A 16,934-nucleotide genomic window follows, 5' to 3' on the forward strand; every position below is an offset into this window, starting at 1 on the left:
GTATTTTGGCAGTGTGATTAGTTCTTGTGTATTTTACCATTCATCCATTTATCCATGCAGCACACCTTTATGGACATCCTTTATGTGCCAGACATTGTTTTATCAATAAATAAAACAGATGAGAATGAAATTAAAATGAGAAATGTCTCGAGTTTGTAGTCCAGCGGAAGAAGAATTCCATGAAGGAAATAACGCATATTTAGTTGTTAGAAATGGATAAATGGGGGATAATTCTGCAGTCTTTCACCTCTCTGGACTCCTCAGAAGCAGAGGCAGTGGCGACCCTTCATTCCACACTATTGTTTTTTCAAGAAGTTCATACAGCAAATAGCCTTGGAATATAGATTGTGGCCCCCGCCAGAGACATGGAAGGCTGTTTACTGCTTCGTAATACAAAGAAAATATCTCCCTCCAGAGAAAAGGCAGGGGTGCTTACTGCCTACTGATCCGGGTTCCCTAGACTCAAGATTTTTCTCTCATAACTCAACCCACTGTGTGTTTAGGTCTCACCTGGTCCCCTTCATTCCACCCGATGGAGATGGGGGTTCAAGGAAACTAGCACAGCAAACCTTATGGTCGTACACTTTTTTTTGCAATATATACATATGTCAAATCATCATATCATAAGCCTCATGCTTACACAATGTTGTATGTCAACTTATATATCAACAAAGCTAGAAAAGACGCTGCTACTTTAGCTATAGCTTTTACTGTGAGTAATAAGCTGTCCTTCTATTGGCATCCATGAAACCAGGACAAGCTAATTTGTTAGCTTGCAAATCCATCCTTGATGATTCTTGATGGTGATTTGAAGAAAACTGAGGCAAAGAAGGAGAATTGGTAGTGGTGAAGAGGGGGAGCATTTAGTGCTCTTAAAACATGGTTAGGAAAGATTCCACTGAGAAGGCGACTTTTGAGCAAAAATTAAGGCAAGACAGTGAGCTTGGTGAGTATGTGGGAGAGTATTCCTGGACATGGACCAGAAAAGGCCAAGGGCAAGAAGAAAGAGCGTTCCTACAATATTTAGGCGACAACAAGTGGGCTACTGTGTGTAGTTGGGTGAGCAAAGGAGATAGGTGTAGAAGATGAGGTCCGGACAGCCAACAGAGAGCGGGTATGTCATCCAGGCTTTCAAAGGACTTTGGTTCTGAGAGAAATGGAAAAAGATACTGAGTTCTGAGCAGAGAAGCTACTTGGGTGACATGTTTTAACAGGATTACCTGGGTGTTCATGTAGAGGAGGAAGAGGAACCTCTTTCAGGGTTCCATGTAGACATGAAGATAAGAGATAATGTTGGCTTAGACCATAACGTGAGCAGTAAATGTGGTCAGAAGTTGTTAGAATATGGATATATTTGATGGGTTGAGTCAACAAGGCTACCTACCATATTGGATGTATGGTGAAGGGAAAGGAAAGAGTCAGAGTTGATTCCAGACATTTTTGGTTTAGGAATTGGGAGGAAGGAGTGGATATCTTCTCAGAGCAAGACAATGTGGCGGGGGGCGGTCAGCAGCTTCCCATTTCCCAGAGCAGTATCTTTCTGACCTTTGAGTTGCTTCTTCCCACCCATGCCTCTCTGCCAAGTTCAGGGACACAGCTTTTGTTCACCCAGAATGCAACAGCACCCAGTCCCACTTTAGAGAATTCATTAAGGAAAACAGGTCGCTTCTTGGGACAAATACTACTGGCAACATGACTTTATTTATTTTTTGAACCATGTCAATATACTCTTTGCTGGGCAAGTATTTGCTGTTCTCTGTACACTGACAATTCTAGGGAGTGAGTGAGGAGAAACCAAAAGCAATTATTTACCTGTGGCACACCTGTGGCACTTGTTTATGACTCCCGGAGGCCCTTGGCATCTCCTTCTTTCATTTCTGTGTTCCCACTTCCTCTCTTCTCCCTTCCTCACGCTTTTCTCTTAGCCCCCTCCTACGGAACGAGGAGAACCTCGAGAATCTTGACAGTTCTCTCGTTCAGCCTGATTGTATACAACTGGGGAGAGTTGGAATCCCCATGGATTCCTTTAACCCAGGCTGGTCAAACAATCATCCCTATGGACTGGCCAGTTTCTCTAGGGAGCCTGGGAGGCTGGAGGGCTCCGGCTGGCAGCCCCTGGACTAACCGGGGAATGTCCAGCCTGGGCCCTCTGTGATACAGCCCCCTCCCAAGTCTCATGTGTTCTCTTTCAGGGCCTTGTAGTCCAGGACACTGAACTTACTTCTTTATCTTCAATAAAGCTGTAACCACAAGTCTTACCTCTCCTATTCTATTAGAAAAAATTCCACCTAATACTATTCCAAGTCTTGCCAGTAGTTCATTGATACTCATTATTTACAAGGCAACCCTAAAATAGCCTCCCATTTAGTGATAAATATGATAACATCTGGAAAGAAGCTCGCCTAATGGCACATCGTGACACTCAGATGTCTGCAAATACTCTTGATAATATTTTATTAATGTCATAATACTCATGCATATAGACAAAGGTAAGAAAATAATGCAGAGAGAGAGAGAGAGAGAGAGGTGATCAGTCAGTAATTCTTACAAAAAAGTAGATATTTCAATAATAATCATTTTTCGATCCCATTTTATTCTGGGTTGCTACTCTGTATAGAGGTCTCCTCACTTTAGAGTAAGCACCTGGGAGATGGGACCTGATTTTTATGCGACATTCTTCCCATCTCTGCTATGTTGCATATGGTGGGCAGTTGGCAAATAATTCATGAATTTTATAAATGGGAAATGAACTTGCTGCTGGGAGCCCGTATCACTCTGAAGTATGTGCTCGTGCTGAGCAGGTGGCTGGAGGTGACCAGTTCAAAACAAGCCAGAATCAGCCGTTTCTTCCACTGAGTATTTGAAATCACCAGGGATGGACTCTGCATTGCTTTCCTGACAGGTGTAGCGAGGGCGAGGAGTGCACTGAAATAGCTGACCCTGCGTGACCTGTGTATTCAGATCTGGGCAGGGAATATGATTGGAAGAGTTCAATTATTATCTTTTAAAAACCACATTTAGGGGCACCTGGGGGGCTCAGTTAGTTAAGCGTCTGCCTCCCGCTCAGACCATGACTCTGGGGTCCTGGGATCGAGCCCCGCATTGGGCTCCCTGCTCGGCAGGGAGTCTGCTTGTCCCTCTCCCCCCTTCCCCTTTGCTCCTTCTCTCTCTCTTCCTCTCTCTTTCACTCTGTCAAGTGAACAAAGAAAATCTTTAAAAATAGATAAAAACCACATTTATTATAAAGTCATGTTTGTGGAAGAAAGAAAGGCAGACTTCACAACCAGCCAGGTGATACAATTTTTAACTTCTTTTCTTGAGATTTTATTTGTTTATTTGAGAGAGAGAAAGAAAGAGTCATTGAACCAATATTACACATCGTCCTTTCCCTTTTGGGTGCTGCTGGCCACCATAACCTCAACAGCTGACGAATATTAACACGGAGGCCTTTGGCTTCTGGAGGGTGGCAAGCAGTGTGGCAACGTCTCAGATGTTGGTGACTAGACACAGCAGCGTGGGGTCAGTCCAGGCTGCGGAGTGCAAGCTCAGTCAGAGCAAAATCCAGAGGTCAGGAGGGGACGGTACTAAACCTTTGTCGCTTTCAGGAAATATTAAATAATTGTTTTCCCTAAAGCCTCTTACCTCTTCCAACCGCTGTCTTGTGCGTTTGGTTTCCTTCTAACTCAATAGAGCGCCGAACTGGTTTGCTCAGAGTTTGGGTTTGGGGTGGGGAAGAAGGGATAAGATGGCACAGCTTCACTGATGGCCTGGGCATGGGGTGGGTAGTTTTCAGCCTCCAGGAAATAGCAGTTCCCAGGGATTCATCAGTGTCTCTGGGGCCCTTCCAGGAACAGGGAGATGTATGGTGTTCAGTCTGGACAGGGAAGCACTCTGAGAGGATGGCCAGCAGCCCATGGGCTCCTTCCAGCAGTCTGCAGAGCAGAGGGAAGGAGGTACTTACCATGGCCCCAGTGGCCTCGGATGCAGGAGGGGAACCAGCCCCAAAGGATGCTTAGGACTCTGCTGGCTGAGGAGGCAGCGGAGCACACATCTGCTTGGGAAATGGTGGCAAATGCCTCTTTTGATACTTCTGTCCTGCAGGAAAAGGGGAAATTTCCACAGTCTTTTACCAAAGAACCAGAGCTGAGAGTCAGGGATAGACTATTATGTGTGTCCAGGTCATAGCAGGACCTTGCTGGGGGTCGCTGGGCAGCAAGTCAAGAAAACCACTCACCGGCCAAGTTGCCCTTGCGAAGGAGCAAACATTTAACTCAGTGCATTCTAAATATCTAACAGACTTTATTAAACAACTCATGAATCAGGAAGCACCCCATTTAGCAAATAGAAAGGAGCTCCATCCAGCTGCAGGAAAGCAAGAGTTTTTAAATATAGGGAGGGAGCAGAAAAAAGGAAATTATTAGCAAAGAATCCATTGTTTAAGGCAAGGTCACCCTTCTAAGGGGAATGGAAGGGTCTATCAGTAGGTCTCCTAGTGAGTGACCAGGAAATTCTCGTGCTGACCAGCTAAAGATTACATTCCTGAGAGGTCGAAGCTGCAATTGGGTTAGGTAGTAAGTCTTGGTTTAGTGACTAGGTAATCCCTGTGATGCCCTGTGGTTTTAATACCCTCACATTAATTCCACATTTCTCTAATTTTCTTAAGTCCAAAAAATATTAATTTGATATACTTGACCCCTTGAAACACCTCAAACATGAAATAAGGCACACTCACAAATACAAAACACAAACTATTCATGAGCCATTAAATATTTTCTATAAAGCCAACATTAACATGGCTAATCCATTTGTAAACTCCAATTCTCCTGAATTTCAAAACACCATTGGAAAATATATGCACACAAAAGAGCACACCGCTTACACCTATGTTAACTTCTAGGAACATCTTTTACAAAAAATATACATTTGCTATCTATAAGTTTTAGGAATACCAACTTCATCATGCCATCCGAAGGAACCAGATTTTTTATGGCGGACCACTTTGTTAAAATTTGAGACAGTCAAGGACCCAACAGGGACAATGAAGGAATTTTGAGACTTATAGCTGTTCAGGACCCGGGTGTACTTTTCAATACCGATACCTAACCTGCTGCTTCATCTCATGACCACATTGACCTGTCATAACCGCTGGGTTTTCCAAAGCTGCGCTCTTCACCTGAGACCTAACCAACAAGCTGTTGCAACCCACAGTCTTTCCTAAAATGACTTACCCTTTTAAATTAGAGGAGGCTATATAGGTTCCCTATAGGTTCTCAGATGTTGGGCTATGGCATAACCTTATGTTTTTAAGACACCGAACATAAATATTGGGATCGAATTCTCTACGTGGACTGAGATTGTATCTCTCTTATTTTTTATAATGTCTCATTGGACATTTTTTTTTAGTCAGTTTATTGAAATCCATCTTAAAAAGTTGCTCCCTTGGGAAGATCACTGTACATGAAGGCAGCCAGGTGAACTCCCTAGGCCTGCTTCAGGCAGTAAAAAGATAAGGAGAAGACGCAAGGAGTAAAAAAAAAAAGTACATTGTCTAACAAGGTCAGAGCTGTTCACAGGGGAGGGCCAAATTTTAAAAAGATAGAAAAACCCGGACTTCTGGTCTCTGGTCTCACAGGTTACAAACTTGCAAGTCATCCCTCCCGTCCTCATAACAAGCAAAAAGATAAACTAAAATTCAATAGCTCTTAGATCTGTCAGAAATTGATGTTATGGGGCAAATGGAAGACCACAAAACTGGAGAGACAGACAGGCGTAGAGAATCATGACATACCAGAGGCAGGAGAATATGCCAGAGGCATACCACAGTCAGTGGACTGACATTACTGAATGCTGAAGCTTACTAGAAGCAATCAAGACAGTATGGTAGTGGTGAGAGCATGGACAAATCCATCAGTGGGACAGAGCAGACCCACACAAATACAGTCAACTGGTCTTTGACGAAAGAGCGAAAGAGCAAAGACAATCCAATGGAGAAAGAATCATCATCTTTTCAACAAATCCACATGTAAAAGAATGAATCTAGACTCAGACCTTACACGTTTCACAAAATTTAACTCCAGATGGATTGTAGACCTAAACGTAAAAAGTAAAACTATATAACCCTAGAAGATAGGTGAAAATCTAGATGACTGTGGGCACAGCAATCACTTTGTAGACACAATGCCAAGTGCACAATCCATGTAAGAAAAAAAGTTAATGTTAGCCTTCATTAAAATAAAATTTTTAAAAAATCTGCTCTGTGAAAGGCATAGTAAGGAGAATGAGATGCCACAGACAGAGAAAATATTTGCAAAACATATCTAATAAAGGATCAGTACCCAAGTATGCAAAGCACTCTTAAACTCAATTGTAAACAAACAACCCAATTTTAAAATGGGCAAAAGACCTGAACAGACACTTAACAAAAGAAGATATGCAGATAAGTTCATAAAAAATCGCTCAACCGCATTTGTCGTTATAAAATTGCGAATTTTTTTAAAAAACGAGATACCACTACCTGCCTATTAGAATGGCCAAAATCTGGAACACTGACAACAGCAAATGCTGGCGAGGACGTGGAGCGGCAGGAAGGCTCATTCCCTGCTGGTGGGAACGCAGAACGGTGTGGCTGCTTTGGAAGACACTTTGGCAGTTTCTTAGAAAACTAAATATACTCTTAGCATATAATCCAGCAATTTACTCCTCGACATTTACCCAAATAAATTGAAAACTCAGGTCCACACAGAAAACTTCACACGGATATTTGTAGCAGCTTTTCCTAATTGCCAAAATATGTAGGGAGGATCTGGATGCATAATTATATTCATACAGTAGAGTCTTATTCAGCAATAAGAAGAGAGCAAGTATCAGGACATGAAAAGAAGCCTAAATGCATATTCCTAGGCCAAAAAAAAGCCAGTCTTATAAGGCAACATGCTTTATAATTCTGAGTGTATGACACTCTGGAAAGGATAAAACTATTAAGACAGTAAAAGGACCAATGGTTGCCAGGAATTTGGAGGAAGAGAGAAAGGAGAGGATGATGGGTGGAGCACCGAGAGTTTTCTGGCAGTGAAATTAGTCTGTGTGATGTATGCAGTCATGGTGTAGACATGTCTGTATGCAGTTTTCAATATTCACAGAGCTCCACAACCACAGAGCGAACCCTAACACGAACTTTGGACCTTAGTTACTAATAATATATCAGTATTGGCTCATCAATTGTAACAAATATCCCACAGTAACGCAAGATGCTAATAATAGGGTACACTCGGGGGATGGAGATTGGAACGCTCTGTATTTTATGAGCATTTTTCCTGCAAATCCAAAACTACTCTAAAAAATATTGTCTATTAATCTTTAAAAAATGCGTGGTCCAAATCTTAGTCCTTCCCACAGTTTATGCCCATTAATTAAGCCACTTCTTGAGCATTTGAAGATTTTATTTCATTTTATTTTTATTTTACTTTACTTTACTTTTATTTATTTATTTTATATTTTCTTTATCTTAGAAAAGGGGAAAAGCACAAAGAGCACGGAGCCGGGCTCTGCAGGCAGCTGGCAGGGGCCGTGCCACAGGCGCCACCCAACACCACCCAGCACCACCCCTGGGTGCGTCTGGGAGCTGGGTCCGGCTGGGGCCTCCGCACCTCCCTTAGCAAGCAGTGGCAGGGGTGGCTTTTTGCATCTGGGATGCTCCCCACTTGTAAAGGTAATTAGCATAAGTTAATGTGAATCGTTCCTTCACTTGGGGCCCTCAGGAAAGGCTTTGGGGGAAGCCTCTGCTTTCCGGAGAGGGAACCCGTATTGGCATTTTTAATTAATTAATTAATTAATTAATTAATTATTTTTTATTGGTGTTCAATTTGCCAACATATAGAATAACACCCAGTGCTCATCCCATCAAGTGCCCCCCTCAGTGCCCGTCGCCCAGTCACCCCCACCCCCCGCCCACCTTCCTTTCCACCACCCCTAGTTCGTTTCCCAGAGTAAGGAGTCTCTTCTCATGTTCTGTCTCCCACTCATTTTTCCTCCTTCCCCCTTTATTCCCTTTCACAATTATTTATATTCCCCAAATGAATGAGACCATACAATGTTTGTCCTTCTCCGATTGACTTACTTCACTCAGCATAATCCCCTCCAGTTCCATCCACGTTGAAGCAAATGGTGGGTATTTGTCGTTTCTAATGGCTGAAGAATATTGGCATTTTTAAAGATTTTGTTTGTCAGAGAGAGCGAGAGCAAGAAGGGAGGAGAAGGAGAAGCAGGCTCCCTGCTGAGCAGGGGCCCTGACTTGGGACTCAATCCCAGGACCTGGGACCTTTGCATTTAATGATTAAGCCACATTGTAAAGCATTGGGCCTCCAAAGCATGGGGCAAGATGGGGGGGCTGCTTCTGCTGAAACCAGGCCAGTTAAAAAAGATTTCTTTTTTTTAATTTTTATTTTTTTAAAGATTTTATTTACTCATGGGAGACACAGAGAGAGAGAGGCAGAGACACAGGCAGAGGGAGAAGCAGGCTCCTTGCAGGGAGCCCGACGTGGGACTTGATCCCGGGACCCCAGCATCAGGCCCTGGGCCGAAGGGGGACGCTCAACCACTGGGCCACCCGGGCTGCCCAGGCCAGTCCAGATCGTGTCACTGAGGCTTCCTCTGGAGGCTCTCAGTCCCACAGGGAGGAGGGAGCCCCCAGGCTGCTCCTCATGGAGCATCTCGTGTTCCTCCGGGGTCACCTTCATGTTTCCTCAGAACCCATGGAGACATTTACGTCCTCTCCCAAGTTTTTATTTTGAAAGATTTCAAACTCACCAAAAAATTGAAAGCACAGGGGACGCCTGGGTGGCTCAGCGGTTGAACATCTACCTTCTGCCCAGGGTGTGACCCTCAGGGGTCCCAGGTTTGAGTCCCGTATCGGGCTCCCTGCATGGAGCCTGCTTCTCCCTCTGCCTGTGTCTCTGCCTCTCTCTCTCTCTCTCTCTGTGTCTCTTATGAATAAATAAATCCAATCTTTAAAAAAAAATTTGAAAGCACAGTATAATGAGCACGCACATGCTCTTCCCCGTGATTCACCTGTTAATATTTTGCTACATTTTCTTTCTCTCTCTATTTTCTCTTCCTGTGAAAACTCATGAAACTAAGTCGGGAGCAGCGCAGTTGAGCATGATGTCCCCAGAGCAGGGACATCTCCGTCACCAGGCGGCCGGCCCGCATTCCCACGTCTCCAGCTGCCCCAAAAGTGCCCGCCTCCGTTTGGCTCCCCCCCTCCAACCCCCAAGACTAGGATGAAAGGTGTCAAGCGAAAGTGGTATCTTCCAGAGGTGAGAGGAAAACCCCAGACGAGGGGTGAGGAGGGGAGGGAGGGAGGGGAGGGCCCCCTGAGAATGCGGCCCCACTGGGAGCTCTGGGAATCCTTTAGGGCCTCTAGCCCCCGAGCCCTTGCAGAAGGTGGGCGGCCGGGCCAAAGATGCAGCACCGTCTACCTGCGTTTTGGGGGCTGCTCGCAGGCGGCCTTAACGTCCTGGCACCGCCGACCCGTGGCCCCCAGCTGAGGTGCCCGGGGACAGAGAGCCCGGGCAGAGGGACACAGGACCCGCTCCCTGCTGTCCCTGCTCCACAACCTCTGCTGAAGCCCCTCTTGGGAAATAGAAGCCACTTCCCCAGGGCCAACGGCAGACCCGGCGGACCCGGGGCCCACTAAGACAGGGGGTGATCAGCCCTGGAAATGAGCCCCCTGGCCACCCGCAGGCCACCTGGAGGCCCATCCTGCGCACGGCCCACAGGAGCGTGGCGTCAGGTGCACCTGTCAGCGGCGGCCCGAGTCCGGCTGGGGTCTGGGCACCGGCTCACGGCCCCGGGCCCGGGGAGTGGTCGCAGCTCCGGCCCGAAGGCCGCACCAGGACAGGTGGGCGTCCCGAAGCCCGAGATGCTTCGAGGGCCTCCTCAGTTTTTCCAGCCCCGGGTGCAGGGGGGCCGCAGCCGAGGCTGGATGGGGCCAATCCCCGGGGCCCGGGCGCTCCTACCTGCCTGAGGAACCAGGTGACCCAGGCCCCGGTGCCCTTCCAGGAAGCACCTGCGCAGCCAGACTAGGGCCGGACACCCAGAGGTGTTCCCCGGGGCTCCGAGCCCAGGTCCCGAGCCCAGCTGCCCGACAGGTTTTACCCTTCTGGAGCCCCAGGTGAGGAAGTGCCCTCACCTGGGCGGGTGGCTGCTCGGGAAGGCTGTCCCCGGAGATGCTGTTGCCCAGCCCAGGACTCACCCCCGGGGATACAGCATCTCAGGTCCTTGGACACCCTCCCCTGGGTCTCCTGCGGGGCCACCAGCCTCCCACAGAGCGCGGCCCTTGTGGCCTGGACTCCGTTTCTTGGCCCTGGGGGCTGCTTGGTGAGGAGTCCAGGACACCTGCTGGGCTGCGACCCGCCCACACGCAGGTTTACTCTCTTTCAGCTGGAGTCAAGGATTACAAAACGCTCTGGAAACAGAGGAGCCCCCAGCATCCCTGCCCGGCCTCCCTGGCTCCCCAGGGGCCGTGCCCCCCCTCTGCACACTCTGGGAAACTGGGGCACTTCCCTTAGCCCCGAAGCTGAGCAGCACAGGCCGCCCATGAACACCCGCCCCTCTCGCTGGAGGACAGCTTTCCACCAAGGGGCCCCCCTAATGTGCTCCCTGCCCCTCAACCTCAGGGAGGGCCCCAACCCCTTCCCTCCAGGGCTGCAGGAGGCCTGTCCCATAGGCTCACCAGCCCCCTTAGCACCCCGCGGGGCCTTCCCTAACCCACGCACTCCGGCCTAGGCCTAGAACACTCACCCCAGAGCCAGGCCCCGACACACCCCACTCTCTGTCACCTGCCGGAGCAGAGGACCCAGCACGAGGCCTCCAGGACCACGCAGCGTCCCCGCTGCACCCCCAGGTGCATCACAACACTAGGCTCCCCGGCCTCCAGCCTCTCCACTGGGGCTTCCCGTCTCTGCACCCGACTCCCCGCCCCCAGACTTCTGCCCTGACCTCCTCTCTCCCTCACACCAGCATCTGTTCCTGCCAGCGCCACCCTCCACGGACATCCTCGCTGCCACCGCGGATGAGGCTGGTCCCTGCTCTTCCGTGGCTGGGTACTGCTGCCCCCCTCCCCGTGTCCCCATCCCCCGCGCTGTGGCTCTCCCCCCACCGTGGCCCTCCCCGCTGCCCCACCAGCAGCACCCACCTACACGCACCTGCTTGCCGCTCAGATCACGGCCACGGCCTCAGACACGTGCAAGCGCTGCACTTACATGGTCACTCTTTTTACCAAACCAGCCCTGCATTCCCTCGCCCCCTCAGCGACATCTAGAACCGGGATGGCACTTACATGAGTATCCACACCCGCCGTCAAGGCCCACCTGCGCTCCCACCCTGCAGTCCTCTCTCCCACCCGGGGTGCCACTAATTGCTCACACCCGTCCTCCCCAAGGGTGCACTGCAGATGCCCCCAGAGGACGACCCCAGTTAGACACGCTCCCCTCCTGTGCTCCCTCCCCGTCTCCTGTCCTCCTCCCTCAGCTCCTGACTATATCCCACCCTTCACCTAATGCCACCCTCTCTTACAAATCACCGCGGGGACCGGCCCATTGGGATGCCCAGCCTTCACCCCTCCATCCCCACCCATGCTGTGACCCCCTCGCTCATGGACCAGCTGTCACTCACTGGCTTCCTCCTCATTACTCTGGGATTCCCTATGCTCAGTATGGACACCGCCACCGTGTCTGCATCCTCTGCCAACACCACTTGCAAGCCTCACCCAGCCCAGATATGTTCCTCGGGAAGGGACGTCGCCCGTCCCAAAGACGACTGGCATGGCAGGCCAAACTTGCAGAGGCCAAGTGGCAAATGTCTCGGGCTTTCATCTCTCAAATGACATAGACACCACGAGCCATTGGCCTCCTAAGTCAAGGACGGGGCTCACTAGCTAAGATGGTGTCAGGCAACTGTTTCGTGGTTGGCTTCACACCGGCTGACAGCGGAAGTGTTTGCAAAATCCTAAGAACCTTCCATGAGGTGTCCGCGCATGACGTGAGCCAAGCCGCCCCGCAAGTGCCTTGCTATTACTAAAGCAAGTTTCGCATCATTTCCCTTCATGCCACATTACTCCAAGCCCCAAATGCTTCCCAGTGTGTCATGGATTTATGTTCATGCTCACCAAATGGGCCATCTGGCAATGGGCCACCTGGCGATGCGCCGTGCATCAAGGGGTCGTCATGACCAACTGAGGAGTAGACCCATGCTGTGGTTTTCTTAAATGCTATGGATGCATGGGGACCAGGTCTCACCCTATACCTACCAGTGCCTTCCATTACAGAGGTCCCCACTACCCGAATCTCCCCAGTGAACCCCACCCTGAGTGTTAGATAACACTGGTTAGATTTCCCCTGGTCATGGAAAGCGTGATGGGGCCAACTGCATGAAACATACTTTTTTTTTTTTAAGATTTTATTTATTCATGAGAGACACACACACACACACACACACACACAGAGAGAGAGAGAGAGAGAGAGAGAGAGAGGCAGAGACACAGGCAGGGAGAAGCAGGCTCCAAGCAGGGAGCCCGACGTGGGACTCGATCCTGGGACTCCAGGATCATGCCCTGGGCCAAAGGCAGGTGCTAAACTGCTGAGCCACCCAGGGATCATACTTTTTTATTTGATGATTATTATTGTAAAGTAATCTCTACACCCAGCGTGGGGCTAGAGCTCATGACCCCAAGATCAAGAGCCACATGCTCCACCAAACAAGCTGGCCAGGCCCCCAAACATAGTTTAAATTTTTGTAAACGGATACTTTAACACCCACAAAAGGGGAACAAGGCTCCTCAGATTACCTTGGCCCATCCAGAAGCATGTTGAAACTTTAATAGCTCCAGGCCACATGCTCTGCTAGTGGCACGTGGGAGCCTGTTGAGCCGAGCCCAGCCAATCCGAAGCCTGCTCGCCCTGCCTGACCCGATGCTTCCCAGATCCCGCAGTAGATGCTCTGCTCCTCTGGCCCACAGCTCTGCTCTTATTATGGTGTCCTCAGCACCAGCCCCAGTGGCTCTCCGGAGTGACCCGAGGGGCACGTTGCATCCTCGGCAACTGTGAGTACCAAGTGACCTTTAAACCTCCCGGCTCTCTGTCCCCTGACTGCGTCTTTGATTTCAGGTTTCGGTCCCTGTGGCCAGGCTGCTTTGCAAATGCAGTTTCCAACACCTGGCCGTGACAGATGAGATCGTCGTCCCCTCCTTGCACCTACCCACGATGGACGGCATGAGGCATTGACATTTTCGGCCACTCAGGTGGCTTTAGGCTGACCTCTCTCAGGACTCGGATTAGCTTTGAATGCTAGTGAATCCCAACGTCCTGTATGTGTGGACATTAGGCTTAGTCTTCTGTGCAGTGAAGGCCTCCTCCTCTAATACCAATGTTTGGAAACTATTTGTCTTTTTCTGGTCAATATCTCAGAGCTCTCTTAGGTTATAAATACCAGCTCCCTTTCATCTAGTTGATAAATGTCTTCCAGCTTATTCATTTGCTTGTTAATTCTGACAAAAGTGAATTTTGTCATGCCGAGTTTTCCTGTTTGTGTGTTCAAATACGTTTATTCCTTCTTTCATAGCATCTGATTTCCCGGTCTAACAAGATCTTCTCACCCACAAGATTGTGCCTTAGAGTTTCTTGTAAGTATTTTTCTTCTCTCCTTTTATACTTTATCTAGAATTACTTACATATATGGTGAAAGAGGGGAAATCCAACCCTACTGTCTTTGAAGTGGACAGGCATTTATTCTAGTACCATATGTTAAATAATTCATTACTCTTCTCTGGATTTATACCCACCCAGTTAATTCATACCTTAAATTCTCACATAAATAAAAGCTAATTTGGAATTTTCTGTTCTGTTCCATGAGAATTTTGTGTAACTTTATACCAATATGATTTTACTTTATTTTTGCTTATTTAAAATCAATTAATCTATACTGTATTATTAGTTTCAGAGGTGAAATTCAGTGATTCATAGATACATATAACACCTGGTATTCATTCCATCATATGCCCTCCTTCATGCCCATCATCCAGTTACCCCATCTCCCCACCTGCCTCCACTCCAGCGACCCTCAGTTTGTTCCCTATAATTAAGAATCTCTTACGGTTTGTCTCCCTCTCTGATGCCATCTTATTTTATTTTTCTTTCCCTTCCTCTACATTTATCTGTTTTGTTTCTTAAATTCCACATATGAGTGAAATCATATGGTATTTGTCTTTCTCTGGCTTACTTCACTTAGCATTATACCCTCTAGTTCCATCTATGTCATTGCAAATGGCAAGATTTCATCCTTTTTTTTTGTTTTTTTCTTTTTTTTTTTTTTAAGATTTATTTATTTATTCATTCAGAGAGAGCGAGAGAGAGGCAGAGACACAGGCAGAGGGAGAAGCAGGCCCCATGCAGGAAGCCTGATGTGGGACTTGATCCCAGGTCTCCAGGATCACACCCCAGGCTGCAGGCAGCACCAAACCGCTGTGTCACCGGGGCTGCCCTTCATCCTTTTTTGATGGCTGAGTACCAATACAATTATTTAGATAATCTTGGCTTTGTAATAAGTTCTGAGGTACAGTCAAGAAAGTGTCTGTCACTGATACTTTCCATGAATTTTCTTTCCATGAATTTTCTCTCTGGCATTAATTTTTTTCATATATACCAGAAAAAATTGTATACAATCTTAAAAATTGGACTTTTAGGGGAATTTGAATTAAAATCATGTGGGTATATATATTATTTTATGGGAATTTAAATTTTAATAAACTGTCCAAAAATTTTGTACATTTTCACTTGTTCAGATATTATTTATGCCTTCAATGATATTTTATAGTTTTGTTCCCCTGTAGAAGCTCCATCACTCTTGTTAAATTTATTCCTAAATATTTTGAAGTTGTTATGATTGAAATGCAGGGAATACTTTGCTCATTTCCATTTTGTGGTGCTTTGGTGCAAGTTTTGTGTATTTGCCTTGTACCCAATGACAGAAATCTCTAGAATATTCTAGTATATTCTTTTCTTTTGTATTATATTTGTACCCTGTAACACAATTATACTATGGTTAGTGAATTCTAAAGTATGTCTATTTCCACAGTATAACACCTTTTTTTTATTATCAGATTTTAGTTAAATGATTTTAGTATTTTGTAGTCCAGAAAATCGCTGTTGTTTTTGGTAAATTCATACTATTTCTTTTAACATGATTTAATTTGTACAAACATTTCTAGTTTGTTGATATAATTGATATGTGACCTTGTGGAAGTTTAAGGTGGACAATGTGATGATTCAGTACACGTATATGTTGGAAAACGATTGTTACAGTAAAGTTAGTTAACACATCTACTACCTCACACATTTACTTTTGGGGGAGAAGTGGTGAGAGCATTTAAGATTTACTATCTTGGCAATTTTCAGGTGTATACTACAGTGCGATTAGCTTGAGTCACCATGCTGTTTAGATCCCCAGAACTTTTTCATTCTACAAGAGAAACTTTGTACCTTTGACCACCTTTACCCATTCCCCCCTACATAGCCCTGGCCAGGCAACCACCATTCTACTCTCTGTTTCTGTAAGTTCAGCATTTTTATTGTAGATTGTGTAGATTTTTAAGATTCTACACATTCTATTGGAAATGAAACCGAGGACATTTTAAACATTTATGTATCATTAGAAAATAATAATGCCAAAAGTACATTTTATGAAAAGTAAAAATATTTTCCAAAAAAAAAAAAATCCATTAGGGATAAGAGTGAAATCATTTGGTATTTTTGAAAACAGAATGAGTAGCCTAACAGAAGGCAGCTAGAATATCAAATCTGCTTCTGCGTCCAGTCTGGTACAATACCCCACACCCTACAAACCTCTGGAAAACCTCCACTGCATACATGTGAGATCATGAGGACCAAAAAGGAAAATGGTACCCTGGTATCATGATGATGGTCTTTTTCATATGCCCCAAAAAGGGATTTTAGGGTCCTCCATGGGTCCTGTGACTACACTCTGAGAACTACTGCTTTGAAGTTCAGATGAAACCAGCTTCCTATAGTCCTTGGCCACCAGAGCTCTTCAACGTTTGAAATTAGCAGGCATGTTATAGTGAATATAAGTAATAATAAGAAAAAGAAAGAAAAGTGGTGGAAAAAGGCTACACAGTACTTGATATAAATTACCATGAGGATAAGAAAGTTTGTACTAGTGGCATGGGGAAGGATTCATGAGGGAGCCTGGTTCTGACGCTGTAGGTGATTGAGGTTGAACCAACTAACCCTGGTGTGATGTTTTGCCTTAAGAATCTGGGTTAAGAATGTGAGTGTAAGTTAAGATAATTGTAATCTTGGATTTTGCATAGATTATGAAAGGGACCCATTGGGAAAATCCCAATCCTAGTGTTCTTGAAACCCTTAACCTAGAGCCAATTGTTTTAACCATGGGGAACATATATAATTGGTTTATCTTGAGTTAGTTGCTCAACTCATAACCACTAATTGTGTCTAAAGATGCAGGCTCTGTAAGTTGGTTGGCATAACTGGAGCTCCTATGGCAGGACAGGTCACGTTTCTCTTACAGAATCCATACGTACTAGGAATTATCTTGCTCTCTGAGCACATTTCTTATAGAAAAACTGCAAGATTGGGAGCACCAGTTGCTCAAAGATAGGGAACCAGAATGCATGAAGGAAAGGTACAGTGATATTACAGACGGTTTTGACAAATGTCACAAAGATGCCAAGTGTTAGGTTAGGTTTTTCCTTGCTGGAGAATCACGTCTGCCAGTTGGTTAGAGTAGGTCTAAAGCACCTCTATGACTGGAGGGGAATGGTATCTCCAATTAATTGTCCTTAGTTTCCTGCTAGGAAGATTAAGCTTACTCTATCAATCAAAACATGGAAACCGATTTTT

At 46.5% G+C, this 16,934-nt stretch overlaps 1 protein-coding gene and 1 long non-coding RNA gene across 6 annotated transcripts in view; one reads left to right on the top strand and one right to left on the bottom strand.

Annotated features, from left to right (window-relative positions):
• The window catches only part of LOC144313904 (uncharacterized), a 30,160-nt gene extending 21,361 nt beyond the window's left edge, over nucleotides 1–8,799 (bottom strand). Inside the window, exons 1-4 of one of the 3 annotated variants that reach the window (XR_013379552.1) lie at nucleotides 8,117–8,799; nucleotides 3,962–4,095; nucleotides 3,643–3,841; nucleotides 2,977–3,530 (exon numbers count right to left, since the gene is read on the bottom strand). This is a non-coding gene — a long non-coding RNA (uncharacterized LOC144313904). The other 2 variants (XR_013379553.1, XR_013379554.1) reach the window with 2 other exon arrangements.
• A 302-nt stretch (nucleotides 8,800–9,101) lies between these two features.
• The window catches only part of LOC144313905 (estradiol 17 beta-dehydrogenase 5-like), a 30,073-nt gene continuing 22,240 nt past the window's right edge, over nucleotides 9,102–16,934 (top strand). Inside the window, exons 1-3 of one of the 3 annotated variants that reach the window (XM_077897328.1) lie at nucleotides 9,102–9,314; nucleotides 9,742–9,898; nucleotides 13,618–13,678. The gene's annotated coding sequence lies outside the window, so the exon portion shown is untranslated. Of the gene's footprint in view, nucleotides 9,315–9,741; nucleotides 9,899–12,509; nucleotides 13,100–13,617; nucleotides 13,679–16,934 lie in introns of those variants that run through there. The other 2 variants (XM_077897327.1, XM_077897326.1) reach the window with 2 other exon arrangements.

This window comes from Canis aureus, chromosome 5, assembly GCF_053574225.1.
Source record: "Canis aureus isolate CA01 chromosome 5, VMU_Caureus_v.1.0, whole genome shotgun sequence".
Taxonomy (NCBI): Eukaryota; Metazoa; Chordata; class Mammalia; order Carnivora; family Canidae; genus Canis; species Canis aureus.